Raw genomic sequence first — 22,594 nt, 5'->3', positions numbered from 1 at the left:
AGGGCAGAGCTTTCCTGGTGAAATGCAAGCCTGGCATGGAAAGGTCTGACTTTCGGACAAAACCAGGAATGTGGATCCAGGAAGACAGAGGATACCGTTGGGGGAAGAGGCCAAAGGAAGCTGGGGGAGGACAGCACCGAGTCATCTTAGATTGGTCTTCCAGCAGCTGAGTTCCAATAACACTGAGCCTCAAGCAGAGGGAGGCGGGAGCAGAAACAGAAGGCGCAGTTTCTCCAGGAGAGGGTGGGAGAGCAGGGAAGCCCCAGGCCGCCCCACGGTGCGTGGGTCCTCCTAGTGGCCTGTGTCTCTTAGGCTGCTGGAGGAGGCTCTTCCTGGCTCCCACCTCCAGGCCCCTCCCATTGGGTGGTCCTCAGCTAACCCTCTGTTCAGCAGGTAGAGGGAACTGGGGTGTTGGCCATGAGTGGGGGAAGCTGGGCAGATTATTTTGGGGAGCTTGATCTAACTCTGTTCATTGATCAAAACCAATTTTTCCTAATTTAGTCAGATGATTTTCTTAAGAACATTCGTGTTTCTACAAATGAGTATATTTGCATAATCTATTCCACTGTGACAGCCTCGCCTCCCCACACCTGCCCCCCCTGTATCCACCTCTCTCCGCCTCCAGGAAGCCACACAGCTTCCGGCCTAATTTGATCAAGATGAGTAAAAGCAGAACCATCTGGTTTCCTTCAACAGCTGATTCCATAATCGCTATTGTAAAAGACCTGTCTTCCAGGTGGGCCTGCGATGTGAGTGGGTGTCTGTCTTTGGCGAGATGAAAGGGCTCAGCCAGCTACAGAATGCCTCCACCAGCATCAGGCTTCCAGTGAATCACATCAAAAGCCTCCCTGCCAGGGCTAGCCCCTTCCAGCTGGGGGCAGATGGGCTCATTAGAAGCAGGAAGAGTACGTTGTTTACATTAGGTGGTGCTGATTTACAAGCGAGGAGCTGCCATTTTCTTCAGCACCGCTCAGGAGAGCCCTCCACTTGCCCAGAATGGCTCCTTTGAAGCTGCACAGCATACAGAAAAGGAGGTCTGTGACAGTCCCACTCCCTCCCTGCTCTCCTTCCTCCTCTAATGAGGCGGTTACCAATTGAGCAATATCTGGGGCTTGGATGGGGACTAGCAAGGGGACTGCGGGGAAAGGCCTTTGCATAATTGTGTTGATTAAGAGGTATAAGGCTGGAAACGTTGTCTTCCTTCAAGATCAAGTCCCTGGGCTTGTGGGAGCCTTGGTTTTCTGGGCCAGTTTGTTTGCGTTTGGCCTAATTGCTCAGGAAGAGCATTTTTCACAGAAGTTTCAGCCTAGATGATTTGGTGTAGTTCTGCATCCCAATCCCCAGACTCCCAGATGCACTTCCGGAAAAGGCCATTGGTCTGGGCGGCTGTGCTGGGAAGCCTTGTCCTTGAGTCGGTATCACAGAGTGGGACAATTTTGGTGTGCTGCTGGGGTGTGACTGGAGGGGCGAATTGGGTATTTTTCCTTAGGCCAGGACACACAAAATGATCCTCAGGCTCCTGGCTTCTAGGTTGTTCTCTAAAAGCCATGGCTCTTTGGGGCTCTGCAGAAAACTCAAGAGAGTAAGAACTCTAGCTCAAATCATATTTGTAGAGTTTTTTAATTTAATTTGTCTTATAGTAGCTGGTGCTTCTCAGATATCTGTATGCCCTCTCAAGTGTCCCATTCTCCCTTGCACTTGGGTTTGGGGCCTGTGACTAGTTCTGACCAACAGACTTTGAGCAGAAGTGACATGTGTCATTGCTGGGCTAAGGCAGTCAAAGCTGCTACGCCCCCTCCATCTTTCTTTCTGCCTCTGAGAACTTGGAGCCAAATATTCCAGACAGAGGTGGGCAGCCTGACCCACACCTGACTTTTTGTAAAAAATAAACCTTTACTGTGTTAGGTCTCTGAGAGTTCGTAGTTTTCTTTCTGCAACCTAGTATAGTCTGTCCTAACACTGAATGCTTCAGGCATAGGGAAATGGCCATCACATATCTGCCCTGAGAAGCATTCTGGACGTGGCTGATGTAAGAAATGGAAAGCCCTTCCCTGAACCTGCCATCGTGCCTTTCACCTTCACCTTGGACATGGCTGTCCTGGTTCAACTTTACCCATGGCTTCCTCCTGAGCAGTTGGGAGGGTCGGCCTGCTTGGATCATGTGCCCACCCCTCTGCCAATCACCAAGTCTAGTCGGTTTGGGGTATTTTAATTGGTCAGCCTGGGCTGAGGACGTAGGACCATATGATTGACAGTCTCAACTAGAGGAATGGGACAGTTTTTGAAAAGATTCTAAGCAGTTAGAAATGTCTATTTGCAAACGCTCTTCCTTGGACCACTGTGAGCCAGAGAGCTGGAATGGCTCAGATACTTTAAGAATTTACTGACAAGTTCCCAAGACAGCTCTCAGGTGGGTCCAAAGAAGGTATGTGTGTGTGTGCGGGTGAATGGACATGACCTAATTTACTCACCCTATCTGCTTGTGGCTAGAGATGTGGAAGGAATGTTCACTGAGAAAGTATTTCACTTGCTTTGATGATTGATTGGTTTGGAAGTGGGGGGCAGGAGCCCTGGAATTGAAAGCCTGGCTATGTGGCTATGGGTGCGGGGAATGGGGAAGGGTATGAGGCATTGTCCAGTGTCTTTGTGGAGGAAGATAGAGCTGTCCTGCCCAGCTGTACCACAGGAGAGGGACCTCATGACCTGTCACCTCTGCAGCAGGGCTGACCTCTCTTCAACCCGACTTTTGTTCACATCTCTTTGCACAAGGCCCACTGTGATCTCCAGAATGGTGGGAGCATTGACTCTGGGTCTCTGGACCTCTCATCTGCACTGCCCAGAGCTCTGGGTCATCCCAAAATCTCAGGAGGAGAAAATCTGATTGGCTCTCCTTGGGTCACATGTCCACCTGTGGCCAGTCAGCTAGGCATGTGGTGGTAGACACATGGCATTTCAGGCTGCCCCTTCTAGGGCTGTGTGTGGCCAGTTGTTAAAAAAGGGACTTAGGAGAGGAGCCAATTTTTGTCATCATTGTGTACATGGAAATACAGGTCTTTGGACTCCAAATCCTGGGCTCTGAAAAATGGAGTGAGAGAGAAAGGCAAGACCTGGGCTCTGAAAGATCTGGAGTGTGAGAGGCAAGCTTCTCAGTCCAGCCATGTCCTATGGCAATACAAGCAGCCGTGTTTCCTAGTTCATGGAAACCTTCAGGACCCTGCAAAGGGCCACCACTGAACCCTCGAAGCAGGAGCGTTTGTGAAGTGATGCCCTTGTCTCCCCAGGATATTTCTGAGCAGACAGAGTTTAACTCTTCTTTCAATTTAGTGTGCTGATGGGCAGTGGTTACTCTGTCTAAAGTGTTACAGTAACCCTCCAGAGACCGGAGACTGCCTTCATGGGCTACATATACTGTGCTTACCCTGCAGGCGTTGGAGTGATTGATGTGGATGACAGAGGCCTGGGCTGCTGGGCCTAGAGGCCCACAGGCTTTGCCGTTGTTGTGTGACCTTGACAAGGTCAGTTCTTTCTCTGAGTGTTAGTGTTTTCAGTTTTCTCATCTGTACAGAGGTGGGTCTAATGCAAACATCTCTGGAGTGCTTGGTGTCTCTGATGATGGGAAGGCAGTATATGCAGTGGTCGAGAGACCCACGTTGATGGCAGATGCCCTGCATGGGGTTCCCTGGCTGTGTTGTGACTCCCCCATAGGCTGTGAGGTTCTGGAGGGCAGGGACAGGGCGGGCTCATCAAGCAGTATTCCCAGTGCCTGGGACTAGAGGCCCCATGCCTATTTGCTCCCTTGTCTCTTGTACCTGGTTCTGTCCTTGCTGGCTCTGGGAGCCTCTCTGTGGCCTAGTGTCTTAGCTTCTTGCCCTCAATTTGGACTCTGGAGATGGGTCTCATGCGGATAGGGGATTGGGCACTGGCCCTGCACCCCCAGATCTTTGTTTTTTTTGAAGGGAGGGTGGGGGAGACCCTTGAATTGTTCAGACAGCTGGCATTTCCCCTTGACTCCTTCCCTGGTGGCCTGGAGCAGAGGCCTGGGGCTTGACACACCTTTAGGCTGTTACCTATCTCCTCGGCTGGCACATACCCCCTATGCAACTGGAGAAAAAGCAGCGTTGGCCGGGTGAGGGAGAAACTGTGGTCCGACATTTTGCACCATGAGGGTCTCTGCCCGGCTCAGACAGGAGACACTAATGTTACTAAGTCAGTGTTTAAAGCGGACAATATTCTTGACATTTGGGCCGAGATGCCTGAGCATGAAAAGCTCTCCCCTCCTGTTGTGCATCTCCACACAGTGACTCCAAACAGCAACACGACTTGACTTACAAGCCTGGGGCAGTTTGCTCATAACTCTAATAACCATCTAGAATTAGATCACTTCACATTCACCTGATTTCTTCCCTCATTCGTCTTCTAGTCAGGTCATTAGGAACTCCCTGATTCTTCCCCAACCTCGGCCTTCTATTATTTATATATTAGACAGGTTTCTCAATAGAGTTCCTGGAAAATGGTGAAATAGCCACAGAAGATGGGCTTTCCCTGTGATAACAGCTTAGAAAACGGTCCATTTTAATCCATCAGGATTTTAAAACTTCCAACGAAAAATATTGCCAAAGGGCTTCTTCCTGGGGTCCCAGGGAGCTTGGGACAGGTCAGGGGAATGAGCCAGTGGCCACAGCGTGGCAGAGGTGGGGAGGCAAAACATTACCCACTCCCTTCTGTGGCCTTAAGCAGGGCTCTTGGATGCCACCAAGTTGATATGGCCATATTGTGGCAAGAGATATTTTAATGTGCCCTTATAGCTGGTTTGACAGGTTGGAAACCACCATTTAAAGATGACATTTATCTTTATTGTTTGTTTTTCCTGGTGACAGAAGAAATACTTGTTCATTGGAAAAAATTCAAACCTTACAAAAATATATAATGTAGAAAGTGAACTTCCCTTATAATTCTACCACCTCTAGAGGTGACAGTACTATGGGTTACACTCTAGATCTTTTTCCAATGCATACACAAACCTAAGTAAGGATATATATTTGTATACGATTATTTTGCCATTAAAAAATATGTGCCACATACATTCTGGATCCACACTCCATTTCTGATTTCTTAATTTTCCAAAACCCTTGGGGCTGAGGGATGGAGTGGGATTAAGAATTAGGCAAGGAGGTCCATCACCCCCTGTACTGGTAATAAGAAAGATGAAATATTAATGGTTGATATTTTAGTCCATGACAAAATGTAATTTCATCCAGAAGCCAAGTCAGAAGTGCCTCATCTCCTGCTGGCCCCCATCTGCTGGGGGTGCCAACTTTATTCCATGTTTTTTCTCCTTATGGCCTCCTGTGGTTTCCAATCTTGAGGTCTACCAAATGTCACCTCTTTCAGAGCGGTCCCCAGGATTTCCCACTCCAGATCCCTCCCAGTCTGCTTCTGAAGTCAAAGTGGAAAAAGCAAGGCAACTCTGAAATTTAGCGCAGCTCTAAAATGTCACAAGTTCCAGCTTTTTCTTTGAGATTTTGTCCTTTGCTATGGTCTGTATGTTTGTGTACCCCACAAATTCCTATGTTGACATCCTAACCCCCAGTGTGATGGTATCAGGAGGTGAAGAGGTCATGAGAGCGGGTCCTCATGATGGGATTAGTGTCTTAAAAGAGAGGCTTGGGAGAGCTCTCTCACCCTTTCCACTGCCTGGAGATGAGAAGGTGCTGGCTCTGAACCAGAAAGAGGGCTCTTACTAGACCATGGCCATGCTGGTCCATGATCTTGGGCTTCTAGCCTCCAGAATGATGAGAAAATAAATTTCTGTTGTTTATAAACCACCCAGTCTGTGATCTTTTGTTATGGCAGCCTGAATGAACAAAGGCAGTCCTCTAAACAATGCAACAAACACCTTTGTTTCCAGTGAACTTCAGAGTCACATTTAAAAATAGTCTTCCTGATATGCAAGGTTAGATAAATGATATTTGGTCTTGGCTGCAAGGACCAGATGTTTCACCTCTAAGTTTTAGCCCACGCGTTGAGGTGTTAATTTAATGCATTCAATAAACAGGGGAGCTACTGTGCAGAGTATTTTTTCCAGAAGCAAAAACATACTAACCACAAAAAATAAGACAAATGACGTACAGATCTGTAAGTTTATGAGGTACAGTGTCTAATGATGGTGATGGCTGATCCTCTTCCAATAACTCATTGCTCCAATGAGAGACATTCCCTGTCAATTTTCTATGGCCTCAAACCACAAACGGGGAGTTCTGAATAGCAGAAAGAGCTTATCTCCACCTCTGCCATGTCTGAGCCTCAGTTTCCTCATTGGTGAGATGGGGAATACCTTCTGCTCTGCCACCTTTTCAGCTTTCTTCTGGAAGTCAAATGAAGTAATTAAGGTCAAGGAGGTTTACAGCAGATATTTGTCTTTTGGGATTGCCTAGTACCCAAATATTACTCTCCCTATTTGGAGCGCAGCTGGGAGGAAAAGCTCCATCAACCATGAGAAAGGGCAGGGGGTCAGGTACCTACATGCATGGGTGTGGGGTCCATGCTCAGCCAGTCAGATGCTCTTGCCCAGGCAGTGACTCTGGAGTGAGTGGTGCCCAGAAGCAGGGAACAGATCAGAATTCATCCTGGTGGCTATGGGGCCAGCAGGTGGAGGTGGCAGCGCCAAGAGTGACTCTGATATGTTCTACCCAGACTGCTGGCTTCCTGTCTTGATCCTGTTTTCTGCACTGGTGCTGTGAGCTGCCCGGCGGGCTTCCTTGGCTGCTTGAGTGACCTGAAATTGGCTTCAGTCATCTTCAGTAAGGAGCCCTGGCCTGTACAGCCCTCTGTGAGAGGTGCACCTGTGAGGGGCCTCTTTGTGTGGGATGTGGCACAGAGGGGGGTGGTGAAAAATGCAAATACCTGCGCCCTGCCCCTAAGATTCAGATGCAGCCAGTCATGGGGGATTTGTTTTGGGTGGTTCTTCAAGCTGGAAGTCACAGTCTTGGCCCTGCCTCATCGTCTGTCCAGGGCACAAAGGCAACGTTTTTTTTTAGAAAATGTGCACACACAAATCCATTAGCTCCCTCAATTGCTCGTCCCAGAATCCCTCCCAGCTAGTTAACCTGATATATGGAAACAGCTTTATGCACAGGGATAGTCACTGCAGCACTGTGTGTAACTTAACAATACAGAAATAGGCCCAATTGCCCCAAACGACGCTCACGGTTGCCTAAGTCATGGCTCCGCTACCTGAAAAAATATAATGCAACTGGAAAGGGCTGTTTGGGCAGAGGTTTTCAGTACCATGAGGACGTGTTTATAAGTTAAACCTGCGTCACCAAAAAGCTATAAGAAAATCTACCTAAATATTTGTAATGCAGTGAAGTTTTTTCACAAAACGCAGCTTTCTCGTCTTTTCCGTCTTCCTCTGCATGATGCTCATCCGTCAAAGTGGTTTGCCTATTTACAGAATTCCCATCAAAGTAATTATGGAGAAATGTTGACTGAGAGGACAGTGGCCATGCTAAGGCCTGCTCTGAGGCCTGAAATAGTCAGGGGCTAATAACTTCCGCCTGGGTTTTCGGCTTCCTGTCGGAGTAGCTGTGACTATTGATGGGCAGGTAAAGGCATAGTCTGAAGCGCGGGTGACGAGGCCAGGCTTGCCCTGAGCACAGAGAATGTCAGGCTGTATGACATGGTCTGGTTACTTTATGATTTCCCTATATGACTTTTTTTGGAGATGAAACAAATATTTGAAATAAACTGTGTTTTCCAGCTTGAAATAATATAGATCAAGATACTAATAAAGAGATTCTTAGGTAAAATGTAATATCTTCATGAACAATGATGTATTTGCAGTCTTAACTCCTTTTTTAACAGTTGCCATGAATAGGTAGAAAACATGCATGTGTTAGTTCATCCACTCATGCACCACTATCATATGTTTACTGAGAACAGAGCAGGGAACACCTTTCACTCACTTGCACCATTTCCTAAGGGCAGAAGCTTCTGGTATTTGTTTGGGCTCAGCCTAGCTCTTGAGGCTTTTGGATTCTGGCCTTTGTGCAGGTAGTCTAGCATTTTTTGGTCCGTTGAGAGGTTTTATCCTGTTTTCCTGGTGCTGAGCTGAGAGGGTCAGTTTAGCTTGATTAGGTGACCCTCCCAGAAACCCTGGGCAGAGACCACCTCATCTGCCCTCAACCTTTGCACGAGGAACATTCTGTCAGCCACCCCCTCTCCTTCAGGTCTGAATATTAGGTAGTTTCTAAAGGATAGGAAGCCTGTTCTATTCCATTTCCGTTTTTTCCAGGTCAGCCTGTTAAGCAGAGATGTTATAAAAAAAGAAGGAAATGCTGCTATTTGCTACAACACGGATGGACCTTGAGGGTATTACGCTAAGTGAAATAAGTCAAAGACAAATACTACACGATCTCACTTCATGTGGAATGTAACAAAACAAAACAAAACCCCAAGAACTCATGGAAAAAGAGATCCAATTTGTGTTTACTAGAAGCGGAGCATGGGGAATGGGAGAATTAGAGAAAAGATGGTCAAAGGTACAGACATCTAGTTATATGATAAGTCAGTGCTGGGGGTGTCATTTACAACCAGATGACTATAGTCAATACTGCTGTGTGATATATTTGAAAGTTGTTAAGAGAGTGGATCCTAAGGGTCTTCATCACAAGGAAAACAATGTTCCTTCTTTTTCTTCATTGTTCTGTATCTGTATGAGATGTTGGGGGCTCACTGAACTTATTGTGGGACAATTTCATAGTAGGTGTACATTAAGTCATTATGCGGTACTCAGACTTACACAGTGCTGCATGTAAATGATATCTCAATAAAACTGGAAAAAATTTAAGTTAAACAATTAAAAAAAACCCCAGGGATATTACCCTGAGCCCAGGCCTGTGCTAGGGATTGAGGTGGATGTAAAAGGTGAGGAGCTCCAAGCATATTTGGAGGCAAGATACACACAGCAGCACACAGGATTCTGGGCAAGCTTCCAACCCCGCCCCAGATGCTCTCTCCACTTTTGGTTAGTGGCCATCCTTCCATCATTCTTTAGTTTGTTTTTTCAACACTGGGTGTTGGGCAGGCACTTTGCAAGCCCTAGTAGGCCAGGAATGAGGAAGACAGAGTCAGAAGCTCACGGTCCTGCAGGGGAAATTAGATGTGTGTGTGAATAACTGAGTAATCAAATGGAGACAATCGTGTTCTCTAAATTTCTGCTGATTCTACTTCTTTGCAGGCTCTTAAAATCTTTTCCTCCGCATTCCCACTGCCATTTCTTTTCTCTTTTTGATGATGAAATAATCTTCCTAACTCACCTTCCCGCCTCTGATCCAGTCCCTACATTCCCAGCAGATGGATGATGGATTTGTCTAAGATCTAGACGTCCTAGCTCCAAATCCTCTCATCTTGACACAGGCCATCCATGAATTGGCCTCGACTCCCCTTCCTGGCCACATCTCTTGCCACAATCTGCCTTGGAGTCTCTGCGGTATTTGTACTATGTGCTTCCATGCCTTTGCACCTGTCATTCCCTCTTCCAGGAACTCTTCCCGTTTGTTTGCCTAAAAGACTATTTTTGTCCTTTAAGACTCAACTGTGTACCAGATCATCTGGAAAAACTTCCCTGGCCTCCTCCACTTTACTTATTAATTAATTCATTCTCTAACTCTTTAGTGAGGATCCATTATGTGCCAGGAATGGTGCCAAGAATACAAAAATGAATAAAACCAACATGGTACTTAACCTCATTGAGCTTCAAGCCAAGTGGTGGAGACAAGATACTCATTAAACAAGTTTACAAGTAAATGTAGGATTATAAGTTATGATAAGCAGTATGAAAGAGATGAATGTAGACTGCTCTCAGAGAGGACAGCCAGGGCTCATCTCCCAGAATGCTGTACCACTGCAGGGTGCCAGCCCCTACCTGGCACCAGCCTCTCACCTTCCTAAGGAGGTCTGAGCAGAGGTGAAATGGGAACCATTTGGCTTGGCTCTAGCTTCGTGTGTTAGGCCAGTTCAGTTGTTTCCGGGTGTGACAACATAGTCCTTCAGTGGGTACCTTTTGAGGGATTCTGCCCAGCTCACAGTGATCTTTCTGAACTGTCCTCATCCTGGGCTGCAAACCTCTGTGGCTATGTCTGTACCATGTGACCCACTCTCCTTCCCCATGGTTGTGTATCAGAATGGAAACCCGACCCAAATTTATCAAGTCAGATTCTTTCTCAGAATTCTTTCACCTCAAACCCAGAGATTCTAGTATAGGCTGGAATGCTCTCTAGAATAGAACAGATGGGAACTTGGGAGCCAGGGGTACCTATTTCCCCTGCTTTGTGAACTGAGAAGCAGATGTGCTGAGAAGATGAGAAATGAGACACAGAATAACGTCTTTCTTGAGGGCTGGTGCTGTTTGCGCCCCGGCGTTCTGGGAAACAATCCTGCATCCTTTTAATGAATTCCCTTTTGCTGGCTAAGCTTAGCTTCTGTTGGTTTCTATTTCTTGCAGCTTAAGAATTCTAGCCATCCAGATCTCAAACAGCGAATCCTCAATGCAGGCAAGTTGAAGAGAAATCAGTCGCCTCAGCAAAGACATGGAGAGAGCTGTTCGGTGCGCATCAATCAGTGGAGTCAGGTGGGCAAGACTGGCAGCTTCCTGGCAGACCTTGAAATATTGCATGGGTAGTTTCGGCCTCTTGGGCACATCAAGTCTACTCCAAAATGAAATTGTCCAGATAATGTTAACAAAGCCATTAGGAACTGGTCTGTCCAGTTTCTAAAGGCTGGTTGGCACCTGTGTATACATCTCCTGTGTTTACCTAGGTGAGACTTTCAGTCTTTTGGGAGCAGTCGTTAACTCTGCAGAGTATGTGGTCTTGATCTTGTTCCTGCAGGCATCCTGATGTTCTGCAGATGCACTGTTTACCAGGTCAAATTTAATTGTTTTCTGTTTCTTTCCTTGTTAAAAAGCAACCCCCCTACCTCTGCCACCCATCTGCCGCCATCATCCACCAACCTATCACAAAGAGAATGTTTTTTTTTAATGTTTTTTCTGACTGGATTTTTAACAGACCTTTATGATTAAAATGAGCAGCCTTTGACTTCTGGGATTTACTCTCCTCTTGGGTTAATTTTAGCTAATCGGTGGCAAAATAAAGTCTTCTAAAAATCACAGATCTTTTCACAGTCTTGGAAAAATAAATGGAAAAAAGAGGCCGTATTTAAGTGGCCTTGCTATTTCTCTCACTTGGTTTGTACGGCCTTTAGCTTTTCCATTTTCATCCATACAAACCGTAACACAAAGGTCACAAAAATCCCTTGACTTATTTAAATGTGGTAATAGCATCATTGATGCAAGCATGGGGTTAACCCAAATGTTTCATAGTTTGGAGATTTTCAACTAATAAGAGGAAGCAAGCACTGTATTTGGGGAAAGATTAGGGTCACTGGCCCTCATTTGAGTTGATTGGTCTCCTGAAATAAGATGCTAATTGTGAAATTGATAGGCGTATTTCCATTTGATTTTACCCCCAATAGTTTATGTTTATAATTAAAATAATAAAAATGGAAAATGTCCAGTTCAATCAGCATAATCTCCCATCTATTCTCAAGCAACATAACTGAAGTGAGATGCATCTGTGCGTGTAAGTTGCAAATTCCTTTTTTCTTTGCCTCTGCTGGCTGGAGGGAAGGGGAGGAATAAATTGCTTATAGTCTAGATGCATTGATGTCTCCTCAGAAACTAGAGAAGACCAACCACAATGTTAGAATAAAAAGAAAACCCAAAAAATGATTCAGGCCACTTTTACATAAATAACAGAAGATTCTAGCTGTTTGCAATTAAGGTTATTACTTGATTCACTCATGCAAGCAACATACTCACCTGGGCACCTACTCTGTGCCAGGCACTGTGGTAGGCACTAGGGATCCAGAAGTATGAAAGCTGGGTCCCAGGTCTCATGAAGCCTATATTCTGGTAGGGAAGGGTTATAGCCAGAGGAGTGGCATCATCTGATGTTTCTGATGGCTGATCGCCTTGGCTGCCTTGTGGAAAATGCACTTGGAGGGAGCACAGTAGAAACAAGAAGACTAGTTAGGAGACTCTTGTAGTGGCCCAGGCAAGAGATAACAGTGGTTTAGACCTGGTGGTGACAGTGGTGAAGCAAGAAATGATGGATTTAGCATATGTTTTGGAAGTTGAGTGGGAAGGACATGCTGATAGGTAAGACATGGCAGATGAAGAAAAGAGAGGAATAGTTAATTTTTTTCTTCAGCCGAATTTATGGAAGCACCATGCTGTAGGTGGGAAGACTGGGGGAGGGATCAGGAATTCTATTTTGGGGATCTTGGCTGAGAGATGCATCCAAGGTCATTGAAAGGTTGCTAGTGTACCTCGTTTCTGGAGGGGCTGTGGAACTCAGTCCTTGGCAAGGCCTTACCCCAATGATGAGGGAAGCAGTCATCCTAGCTGTGGGGAGCACTAGAAAATGACTTGCATGACAATGTAAAATAGGAAAAAAATCTTGACTCTCTGGTACATTGGGCAGCAGCTGAAAAAGGAACTTAATAAAGATGAATGAAAGTTTCTAAACCCAAAGACAGAGGTGGGGAAGTGGGGAGGGAGACAGGGCTACTTTAAGTTATAAAAAGAAGGGTTTAGGAAAGAGTAAACTCCCCAGGACCCAAATGTGAAGAGCACGGCAAAATGCACATATGTCCTTGGGCTGCCTCCATGGTGGAAAGAGTCCTGACTTGGGAATCAGGCAGATCTGGGTTCTAATCCAGATGCCATCACTTACAAGCTCTGTGTCTTTGCGCCAGTTATTGAACCTCTCTGCACACATACTATGAAAAATTTTGTCTCCCTGAAACAATGGAGTCATTAAGTAAAAACTAATTTGTTTCTGCATCTCGTTCTGGGCAAAGCTATATGAGGCTGCAGCTTGAAATGTTAGGTCAACTTGATAGAGTGTGTCCACATGAATTGAAATAACCGTAGCCAAAAGCAAAGACAGCTTTTAGGCATAGGTCTTAGCTTGCATGATGGGTTATTCAAGCTGTGATTTTTAAAATCTTGAGACAAGCTTTTGGACCTTCGAGGCTGTCTTCTGGTAGGGGGACCAGCAGGCCATTTCCCAAGAGTGTCCCAGTTGGTAAACTTGGGGATGTCCAGTAACCTTGACCACTTCTGTGATTAAGGGGAAATCAAAGGAAATGAAAGTGTGCTCCTAAGAATTAAAAGACTACAGCAGAGTCAACTAGCAAAAATAAGCATGTGGACAACATCAAACTAAAAAGCTTCTGCACACCAAAAGATCCCATCAACAAAACGAAAAGGCAACCTACAGAATAGGAGAAAGTATTTGCAAATCATGTATCTGATAGGGGTTATTATAAAAAAATAAAGAGCTCACATAACTTAAAAGAATCAAGAAAACAAAAAAGTGGGCAGAGGAACAGAATAGACATTTTTCCAAAGAAGACATACAGATGGCCAACAAGTACATGAGAAAGTGCTCAGCATCAACTACTCATCGGGGAAATGCTCATCAAAGCCACTATGAGATATCATCTTACACATGTTAGAATGGCTGTCACCAAAAAGACAAGAGATAGCAAGTGTTGGTGAGGATGTGGAGAAAAGGGGACACTTGTGTACTATGGGCAGGAATGTAAATTGGTACAGCCGCAATGGAAACCAGAATGGAGATTCCTTGAAATATTAAAAATAGAAAAATAGAACTATCATATTATCCAGCAACCCCACTTCTGGGTACAAAGCCAAAGGAAATGAAAACAAGATATTGAAGAGATATCTTCCCACCCATGTTCATTGCAGCATTATTCACAATAGACAAGCTATGGAAAACACCATAAATGTCCATCGACAGATGAATATATACAGAAGATGTGTTATGTGTGTGTGTGTGTGTGCATGCATATACACACACAATGGAATATCATTCAGCCACGAGAAAGAAGGAAATCCTGCCATTTGCAAAAACATGGATGGACCTTGAGGGCATTAGGCTATGCAAAATAAAAGAGAAAGACAAATATTGCATAGACTTTCTTACACAGAATCTAAAAAAATTAAAGTCAACTCACAGAAACAGCGAGTAGAAAAGTGGTTGCTATGGGTTAGCGGTGTGGGGGAGATAGGGAGAGGTTGGTAAAAGGGTACAAACTTTTAGCTATACAATGAAAAAGGTCTGAGGGTCTAATGTAAAACATGGTGACTACGGTTGATAAAAGTGATTGTAGAACTGAAATTTCCTAAGAGAGCAGAACTTTAATATTCTCACTAAAAAAAACAAAAAAAGATAAATATGGAGCTGATGGATATGTTGACTAAATGGGAGGAATCCTTTCACAGTGCATCTGTATATCAAGTCACCACAATGTACACTTTAAATAGCTTACAATTTTATATGTCAGTTGTATCTCGATAAAGCTGAAATAAAAAAAAAAAGACCCTCACATTTCCAGAAGAGGTATACAGTGCTTTCCATGTCTTCCATGCCTACATTCTAGGAATGCATTTAGCAAAGACTATTGATCATTCCTCCATCTCCATCAATTTCTCCATCCCATTAGGAATGGGAAGAAACTTTCTATTGTGGGAAATCTCTTAGGTTTCTGCCTGTGTGATGTTACAGCATCTCAGCTTAATCCCAAATATAGTTTTTTGGTTCACATGATGCCAAATTACTCTTGATACCTTTTGACCACTGGATTTTATGACTTGATGGTTTGTGTATGGACACAGGAGTCAGACATGTTTCCCTAAAAGGATATTAGAGACCAGTCTTCTCAAACTTTACTGTGCACGTGAACCACCTGGGCATCTTGTTAAAAGGCAGATTCTGAGGCAGCAGGTCTAGGTGGGGTCTGAGGTTTTGCATTTCTAACTAACTCCCAGGTGATCTTGCTGGTCTGGAGATCACACTCATACTTGAGTAGAACCCAAGACTGTTTGTGGAACACAGTTGCTTGAGAAAAAAAAAAGAGGGAGGGGGCTTATGGTCAAATGGGTTTGGGGAAAACTGTATACTCTAGTGCCTTTTGTAAATTTAAAGTACATCTTATTCACATCTTAAAGGCCCTGAGAAGTCCTGTGGTTAAAAAGAAACTGCTTATTTTATTCAGTGTCAAACTCATTCAATCACGAAAGCTTTTTTCAAGGACAACCACTAACATTCAGTAGAGTTAGTGTTCTTTGTATCAAATTTTGGAATATAATTTGAGGCACAGACTGCCCTGCAATCCTGTTGAATATAAACAGTAAGTAGACAGTCACCCAGGAAAATGCCACAGTGTGTGATAATTCAGAACGTGGGCTGTGTCAAAGCCTGAGGTTGGACCTTGGCTCTTATAGCTGTGTGACTGTGGGTCAGTTGATTCCTCTGAGCCTCAACTTCCCTAAGGGATGAAGTGGGGGATAATAACAGATCCTATAAATGGAAACCAAGGTTATGGTTGCCTGGTTAGCAAGACATGATTTTGAGCATCTTGGCTATAGTGAGAAGCACTCAAGCCAGAGGAAGCCTGGGAGAGCCAGGAGGCAGGGATGGTTGAGCTTCAGGGGCCCCTGGAGACTGTCTGATGCAGAACTTCACTTACCACTTACAGATGGTGAACCTGGTCACCCATGGAAAGAATTCATCCCAAGTAAGCAGCACAGAGCAGACCAGGACCCAGAACTGTGGCCTGAGCCCTCTGTGCCCTCCAGTCTACTGCGCCAGTACATCAGGTCACCCAAGTGACCTCTTCAGGCTTCCTTGGTAGGACCCACCTCTATCTCAGTGAGTGTGTCGGGATGTAAACCTAATCTTCAGGGGTGTGGTTCAGAGTCAGCAGTATTCTTCTGTCGTCACTGGTCTTGGAAGCACAGAGGGGGAAAAGAAATAACGGATTTTACACGTTGGCACCCTTCCCACTGAGGAGCCCAGGTGAGGGGCCCCCACTGCAGCCGGGTTAGAATCCTCAGCTTAGCATGGCCCTCATGATAGTGGTGGTGGCTGCCCCAAGGCAGCAGTGCCATGGGGTCTGCAGGACGTGGTGCAGCCTGAGAGGGACCCCGGAGAGCCTGGGCCGAGGCTGCAGGGACCAGGGAGTGCCTCTGGCCCACCAGAACACATGCCTATGGTGAAGGCTGCTCGGTTTGAGGGGCGTGATGCTTCCTGGAGGCACCAGGCGGGTGGGAACAAGCTGCTCGCTCCCCAGCCCACCTTTTGCTGAGGAGCCTGAGGCGTGCTCCTGACCGCCACCCCACCCCCAACACCCGTGTGCAGTCCAAAAGGGCCAGAATCTGTAAACAAACGCGCACTTTATGGTTCCTGAAGGCCTTTCCGCCAGTTCCTACTTTGAGTCTCAAAACATCCGTGGAAGGCGCCTCTCATTCTCGAGTTCCTATTTGAGGATGAAGGAAAGACTTGGGGAGCAGATGACACGCCCCAGCTGCTACCAGACGCGAGGCAGGGCCTTGGCGCCCAGGCCCACCTGCTCCCCCCTCATAAGCGCCGTCCTTGTCTTCACACAGCCTTTCCACACAACCCAAATGCTGCGTTGGGTCTGATACTGAGGGCTGTTACCTCCTAACCGGATCCTGAGAAACCATTTATTCCTTACCCCTCTCACGTCAGGTCGGGAGGCTGGGCAGAGCGCCGGGTGAGCCGCTAGGCTGGACGGACAAGCCAGGATAGAACCTCACCACCCTCCTATCACACAGTGCTAACAAGGGAGTCCACGAAGTTCTTCCATATCCATTTTCCCATTTCTTCCCTACGTTAGCCCCGAACGTGGACAGGGCTGGGTTTGTAGGCTTGTAATTCTCTTTTTTACATCGAGGAACCTCAGGCTTAGAGCTGGCACAAAAGGTCCATAACAAGTTTGCAGGGGAATTGAGACTAGAAACCAGGACTCTGGGTTGGTCCAAGCCACTCCAGGAACTAGACTAGAGGTCACTACCTGCTTGGCCTGAGCTTCTCTGCTACTGCTGCGTCCAGGAGACTGTGTCCCTTAAGACAGGCGTGAGAACCATTCCTCCCAGGTCTGCCCATTGCCCTGGGCCAAAGAAGAGAAAGTGTAGGTTTGAAGAATCATGTTGATGCAGCCCAAGACACAGCCTGACCCAGAGTCGGCTAGAATGCATGCGTGTGTGTGTGTGTGTGTGTGTGTGTGTGTGTGTGTGCATGCGTGTGTGTGTAGGGGTGGTCAGGCGAGGGCAGAAAGAACCCCGAGCTCCGTGCCCAGTCCTGCGATTTCTCAGGAGGGAAGCCAGCCTCCAGGCAGAAAGCCAGGAGTCTCCCTCATGCTCCGGCAGATGGGTGCTGGAGGAGCCGTTCTCTGTCCCTGTGCTGCTCGGGGGTGTGGGGGTGAGGAGAAAAGGCATGGCTGTGCCCCCTGAGGGCCCCTGCCGGATCCAGGAGGAAGCCCGCATATTTACCTTATTTCCTGTGCATCATTTTGACTATTTTCTTGATCCAAAGAAAGAGCTGCAGCGTAAACTAAGGCTCCGTTCTAGGGGGCCCGGTGGCTCCTTGGAGTCTGTAATTGGGGCATTGAAAGGATACAAAAAACAAGTCTGCAGAGGAGTGGATGATCTTTTATACTTAAAGTTCCCCCCTCTATAAAAGCGACATATTACAAACCTCTTTCTCCTCGCGAACATTTCTTGCTAAGTGCATTCTGATGCCACATTGAAACGCAAAATAGCTGGAATCAAGCAGGCACCGAAGGCTATTTATATGCTAATCTCTGTTTCCCAGGCTGGAGCAGGAACCTCGAGCTGGGTGCTGCTTCTAATGATGGCTCGGCTTTAACCTCTCTGGAAGAAAGAAAAGTATTTTCCTTAAGAAAACAACTCAGTTTCTTTAAGATGAAATGTAATTATCTATTATCAGATGTCCCTTAAAATGCAAGGCCTATTAAAGCTGCTAAAAATATTGAAGCCCTAATTTCACCATAATAGCATTTTAATTTCAGCAAATCACGGCTCTATTGTTACAGGACATTTTGCAGTAGGAATGTGTAAGAGGTCCATCTTAGCTTTTTTCTTAACATTTTCCTTTCTTTGAGAAGTACAATTAAATCATTGCAATCATCTAACCTTGCTCGACACAAAATTTTACTTATCAAGTGCGAAAACAATGGTCATTAGCATTTAAAAGAATTTGTTTTAAAAGTAGCTAAAGTTTAATTGCTTTAAATATTCTTGTTGGAATGTGCAGCCGCTGTTGGTTCAACGTTCGTATTAAAGAGAGACGGTGTTTAATTGATTGGTGAATTTCATTGAAAAATATTTACTTTTTTTCTGGGCAAAGTACGAAAGAGACATTTTGATGGACCCTAGTGGAGGAATGGTTTGGGGGAAAACAACTGTGGAAGTTTCTGGCAAAGTGACCCAGCTAGATGCTCACCTCTGCGTCAAATGCATTCTCGGGGACTTAACTTGTGTTCGTTTCTGAAATGACCACCCCACCCCAGTCTTGTTTTTAATAGACCTCAACAGGAAGTCTCTGTGCTCTGTTGCAAAATTCTTGTATTTTTGTGCTTCAGAGACCCTGTGGGTAATGAGGACAGCAAAGAGGGAAATTAGATGCTGAGAACCAGCCCATACATTTCTGATCCTTTCAAATAGGGGCTGAGGGAAGCTGGGGTGCAGGTTGAGGCCACTCTCTCGGGGGCTTCTGCCCCTACATGTTGGTGAAAACAAACTCTTCCACAAACTCAAATCAGTCCACATCTCCTTCCTCTATTACTTAGGATGATATTTTAGGCCACCTTAGTAGAACTGAGTCACGACAGAGTCTCACCAATTTTGCAGAATTTCTGAGTTGCTGGAAAGGCTATGACAGGCAGGAAGAGCAGTGATGAGAATCGGTTCAAAAGCCTACTGATTGGGGCTGGCAAAGAAAGGTGTAATTGGGACCCTACCAATCAGTACTGTGCGCTGAGCCCTTACCATGTGCCAGGCACTGTGCTGAGTTTGTTTGCATCATTTCCCTTAATTTTCACATAACTCTCCAATGGATGATATTATTCCCATTTCCCAAATGTGGAAACTGAGGCCCAGAGAGGTTAATTTGCTCAGCTTATGCTGCCAGTGGGAGGTTGACCCCCAAATCAATCTGAGGTCCACCTGGCAACAACATCCATGCTAACAACTTCCAGTGTTACTTATTAGTAATGGAGTAAGGGTGTTCATTTATGGGTATGTGTTACAGCCAAGCCATATGCTCTGCTAGGTTCGACACCACAGAACTGTCACTCTTCTACTTCTGTGGCCAACATAGAGACTGCTGCATGTCGGAAAGTGCTGTGTAGTGGCTAAGAGCCTGTGTTCAGATCCATGTCATGCCACTTACCAGCTGTGTGAGCTTGGGTAGCTTCCACGACTTGTCTGGCCTTCAGCTTCTTCATTTGTATGTGGAGACACTTACAATGCCTTCTCTGAGAGACTGTTGGGGCGATTAAATGTGGCCAAGCTGGTCCTTGTCCATGTGGTCCTAAGAGTTCAACCTGTGGTATCTATTAGGTTAACAGATGCTGATAAATAACTGATACCTGGATTCCACTTTCACATTCTTATCTCATTTAATCCTCAGGACAGTTCTGGGAGGGGCCTCTGTTATCACCTCTCGTTCCTCAGGATCTTACAGCTGGTAGGGGGCAGACCCCCTGACCTCACATCCCCTCCCTGACCAGCCACCCCATGGCATCCCATATCATGAAGTCAGATGCAGGAGGGAATGATTCTGAAGTAGGCCAAATACTCTTGCATGAAAGTCAGGTGAAGCTCAGACTCATGGCTCATTAGAAATTCCAGCTAAATTGATTTTATAATGATGGGTCCTGAATGACACCTCCAACAAGAAGCTGCACTTGGCTTTTATAATCTTCAGGGGCTGTTATAAATTTGATTATATCTGAAATAGCAGATTTCAAGTTGAAGTCCCCTTTGTCCACTCTGGAATTCAGATTTATTTCTAAGAGAGCAATGCAATTTTCTTATCTTTGCTACAAATTACTACAGTCTGGGTTAATCTCACATAGCAATAAAGCTGTTTGCCCAGGAAGCTTCCTGTAGTGTCAGGCCTGATGAATGGCTCAGTCTAGAACATTGAAAAAAACTTTGTCCTCCTGTAAAAACCCTGCCAATGTGCTTGGCAGCTCAGATTGTTAGAGAGGAGAGACTATCACCTAGGTTGGGCCATTGGAATCTTTGCACCTAAGAGGTTTGAGGTGAAATGGCAGGCTACACTGACCTTCCACTTTGTAAAGATGGCAGTCCTGTCTGGCATTTTCTGAGTGTGTCTGTGGGTCCAGGTGACTACAATAGAACAGGGGGAGGGTACAGAAGATGGGTGGGGGTGGGGAACTCAAAAGACAAGGTAGTGAGTGGGCTAGGCTGAGAAGAGGGGAAGAATGGGGTATAGGGGAAGGATAATGGGTCTTGTGTTTCACTCAACAGTTGCTGTAGTTTTTACAATCTAACATGCACCACTGATTAGGAAATGGGCTATTGACTTAAGAACACTTTTTGGAGGCCTGAGGGGAATGAAATACAACCACTTTCAGTGTGCACATGGATTCAAGACTCAGTGTTGAAGGCGTTCTGGGGAAATTGAGATCTGAAAGGTGGTTAGAGATGATCACTGTGTGTGTGTGTGGTATTTCTGAGCAGTGTGGGTCAGTTTTGCAGAAAAAGCACTCAGGCAGAGAGAAGTCCTTGAGACAAGAGAGCTTGCTCAAGAAACTGAAAGGCCATTGTGACTTTGGGGGAAGAGGTTGTAAAGATGGAATGGAGGTCAGCTGGGGCCTCTCATGAAGGACCTTGAAGGCTAACTAAAGATTTTAGATGTCATTCTGAGGATGAAAAAAAGGTATTGAAGAGTTTTAAGTCAAAGATAGATATATTCTGCATGTAGGGTCCATGGGAGCCAAAGTAACACCAACTGGGGAGACAGCTGGATCCTGGGGAAGCTGGTGCTGGCAAGGACACACAGCCTGTTCCTACCCTGGCTGAATAGGCATCACGAAGTGCCTCAATAAGAAGAACTTATATGACAACTTTAGAGTTTAGGAGGTAGCACACTTTTAATTTTGTCAGTCAGAATTAACCTGTTCTGAGAGCCCATCCCTCTAGGCTGGCAAGGTCAAGCCTTCATTTGGGTTTCTGTTTCTCACCTTCCTCCCACTGCTGAGGAGTACAAGCACCCTGACAGGGCCTGTGCAGCCCATTCAGGTTCTTCAGCGCACTCTGGTCGCTGTGTGTGGGCTTCCTGCCCAAGCCTGCTCGGTGTTTAGAAGGTAGAGCATTCCTCGCCTCCTGCTACACTTGCTCACAGGGGTCTTTTCATGTGGGTCCAAATGCCTCAGATCCTAGGTGAGATATTAGTGGTCACCTTCCCTCTCCTCTCCCCTCCCCAACACCTTCTCATCGTAGCAACTCCCCATGGTGGGTTCCATGTGCCAGCTGGTCTTTCCCCAACTTGGAAAGCTCTTAAATGCCCATCCTTTCTCCTCCTTTCCCTCATGGTCTAGCCACTTTGGTTCCTCATATGCTCAGCATTCTCCTCCAACCTCTCCCAATCTGGGATAATCTAGTGAATAAAAGCAGGGGTAGGTTGTCTTTTCCATTCTAGGAATTTTAGCTTTTGGCCCTTTGATATCAAAACCCCAAAGGTAGGGGAACATAAAACCCTAGCCCTCATCTCCCCTCTTCCTTTTAAATTTCAAAAAGATTGTGATTTAGTGATACAGTCCTTTGCTATGGAATTGGCTGAGCAAGGAAGATATGGCAGTGTCAGATTTCTGCCTGTCGGTCTGTCCATCCATCCATCCATCCATCCATCCATCCATCCATCCATCCATCCAATACTTTTGAGCTGGAGTATAGAGTTTTTAAAGACGGTGCTTCTTTGACAACTGCCTACTTCCGAGGATGGGCTACTGCAGCCTTGTTTCCCCACTAGGCTCTGTCCATTGTCCACAGTATCCAAGACCAGCATAGTACAATGTCAGAAGCCTGGGCTCTGGAGCTAGACTCCCTGGGTTCACGTCCTGTCTCCATCACCTACCAGCTGTGTAAGTTCAGTCAAGCAAACCAGATTTTTGTTACGGTATTTACCTCATCTGTAGAATGAGGCTAGCAGTAGCATCTACTTCAAGTTGTAGTGTAAGGATTAAATGGGTTAGTACATGTAAGCCTTTAGAGCGCTTCCTGGTCCTTAGGAGGTGCTCCGTAAACATTAGGGTCCATGAGTACCTGGGACCAGGGATGAATATCCGACACAAGCTAGATCAGTCTGATTCTCTCTCTTCTCCTTGAAGTTTGGAATCAAGACCAGAATGTCTGGGTCACTCAAAGCTGAGGACTTGAACTGAGATTTTGTAGGAAGCTATTCCGGGCCTTGAACAAGGAAAAGCTGTCTGCAGAGAGGAAAATGAATGGCTTGAGAGAAGACAGGAGGTCTGGTGGATCTGAGGAAGGGAAAGGAAGGAGGGGAGAAAATGAGAGGGAGGGAGGGAGGAGGAGGAAGAAGAAGAAGAGGAGGAGGTTGCTTGAGTGGTTGGGTTCCTACTCCACATTTTG

At 45.9% G+C, this 22,594-nt stretch overlaps 1 long non-coding RNA gene across 5 annotated transcripts in view; it reads left to right on the top strand.

The window, feature by feature from the left end:
- The first annotated feature begins 715 nt into the window (after window positions 1-715).
- Window positions 716-22,594, top strand: part of LOC108409306 (uncharacterized) — a 370,244-nt gene continuing 348,365 nt past the window's right edge. For all 5 annotated transcript variants that reach the window (XR_012130124.1, XR_012130123.1, XR_012130126.1 and 2 more), the window contains exons 1-2: window positions 716-1,034; window positions 10,505-10,630. This is a non-coding gene — a long non-coding RNA (uncharacterized lncRNA). The remainder of the gene's footprint in view (window positions 1,035-10,504; window positions 10,631-22,594) is intronic.

This window comes from Manis javanica, chromosome 4 (assembly GCF_040802235.1).
Source record: "Manis javanica isolate MJ-LG chromosome 4, MJ_LKY, whole genome shotgun sequence".
Taxonomy (NCBI): Eukaryota; Metazoa; Chordata; class Mammalia; order Pholidota; family Manidae; genus Manis; species Manis javanica.
The sequence above is the reverse complement of the archived record's forward strand: the minus strand, read 5'-3'. Positions and strand labels throughout refer to the sequence as shown.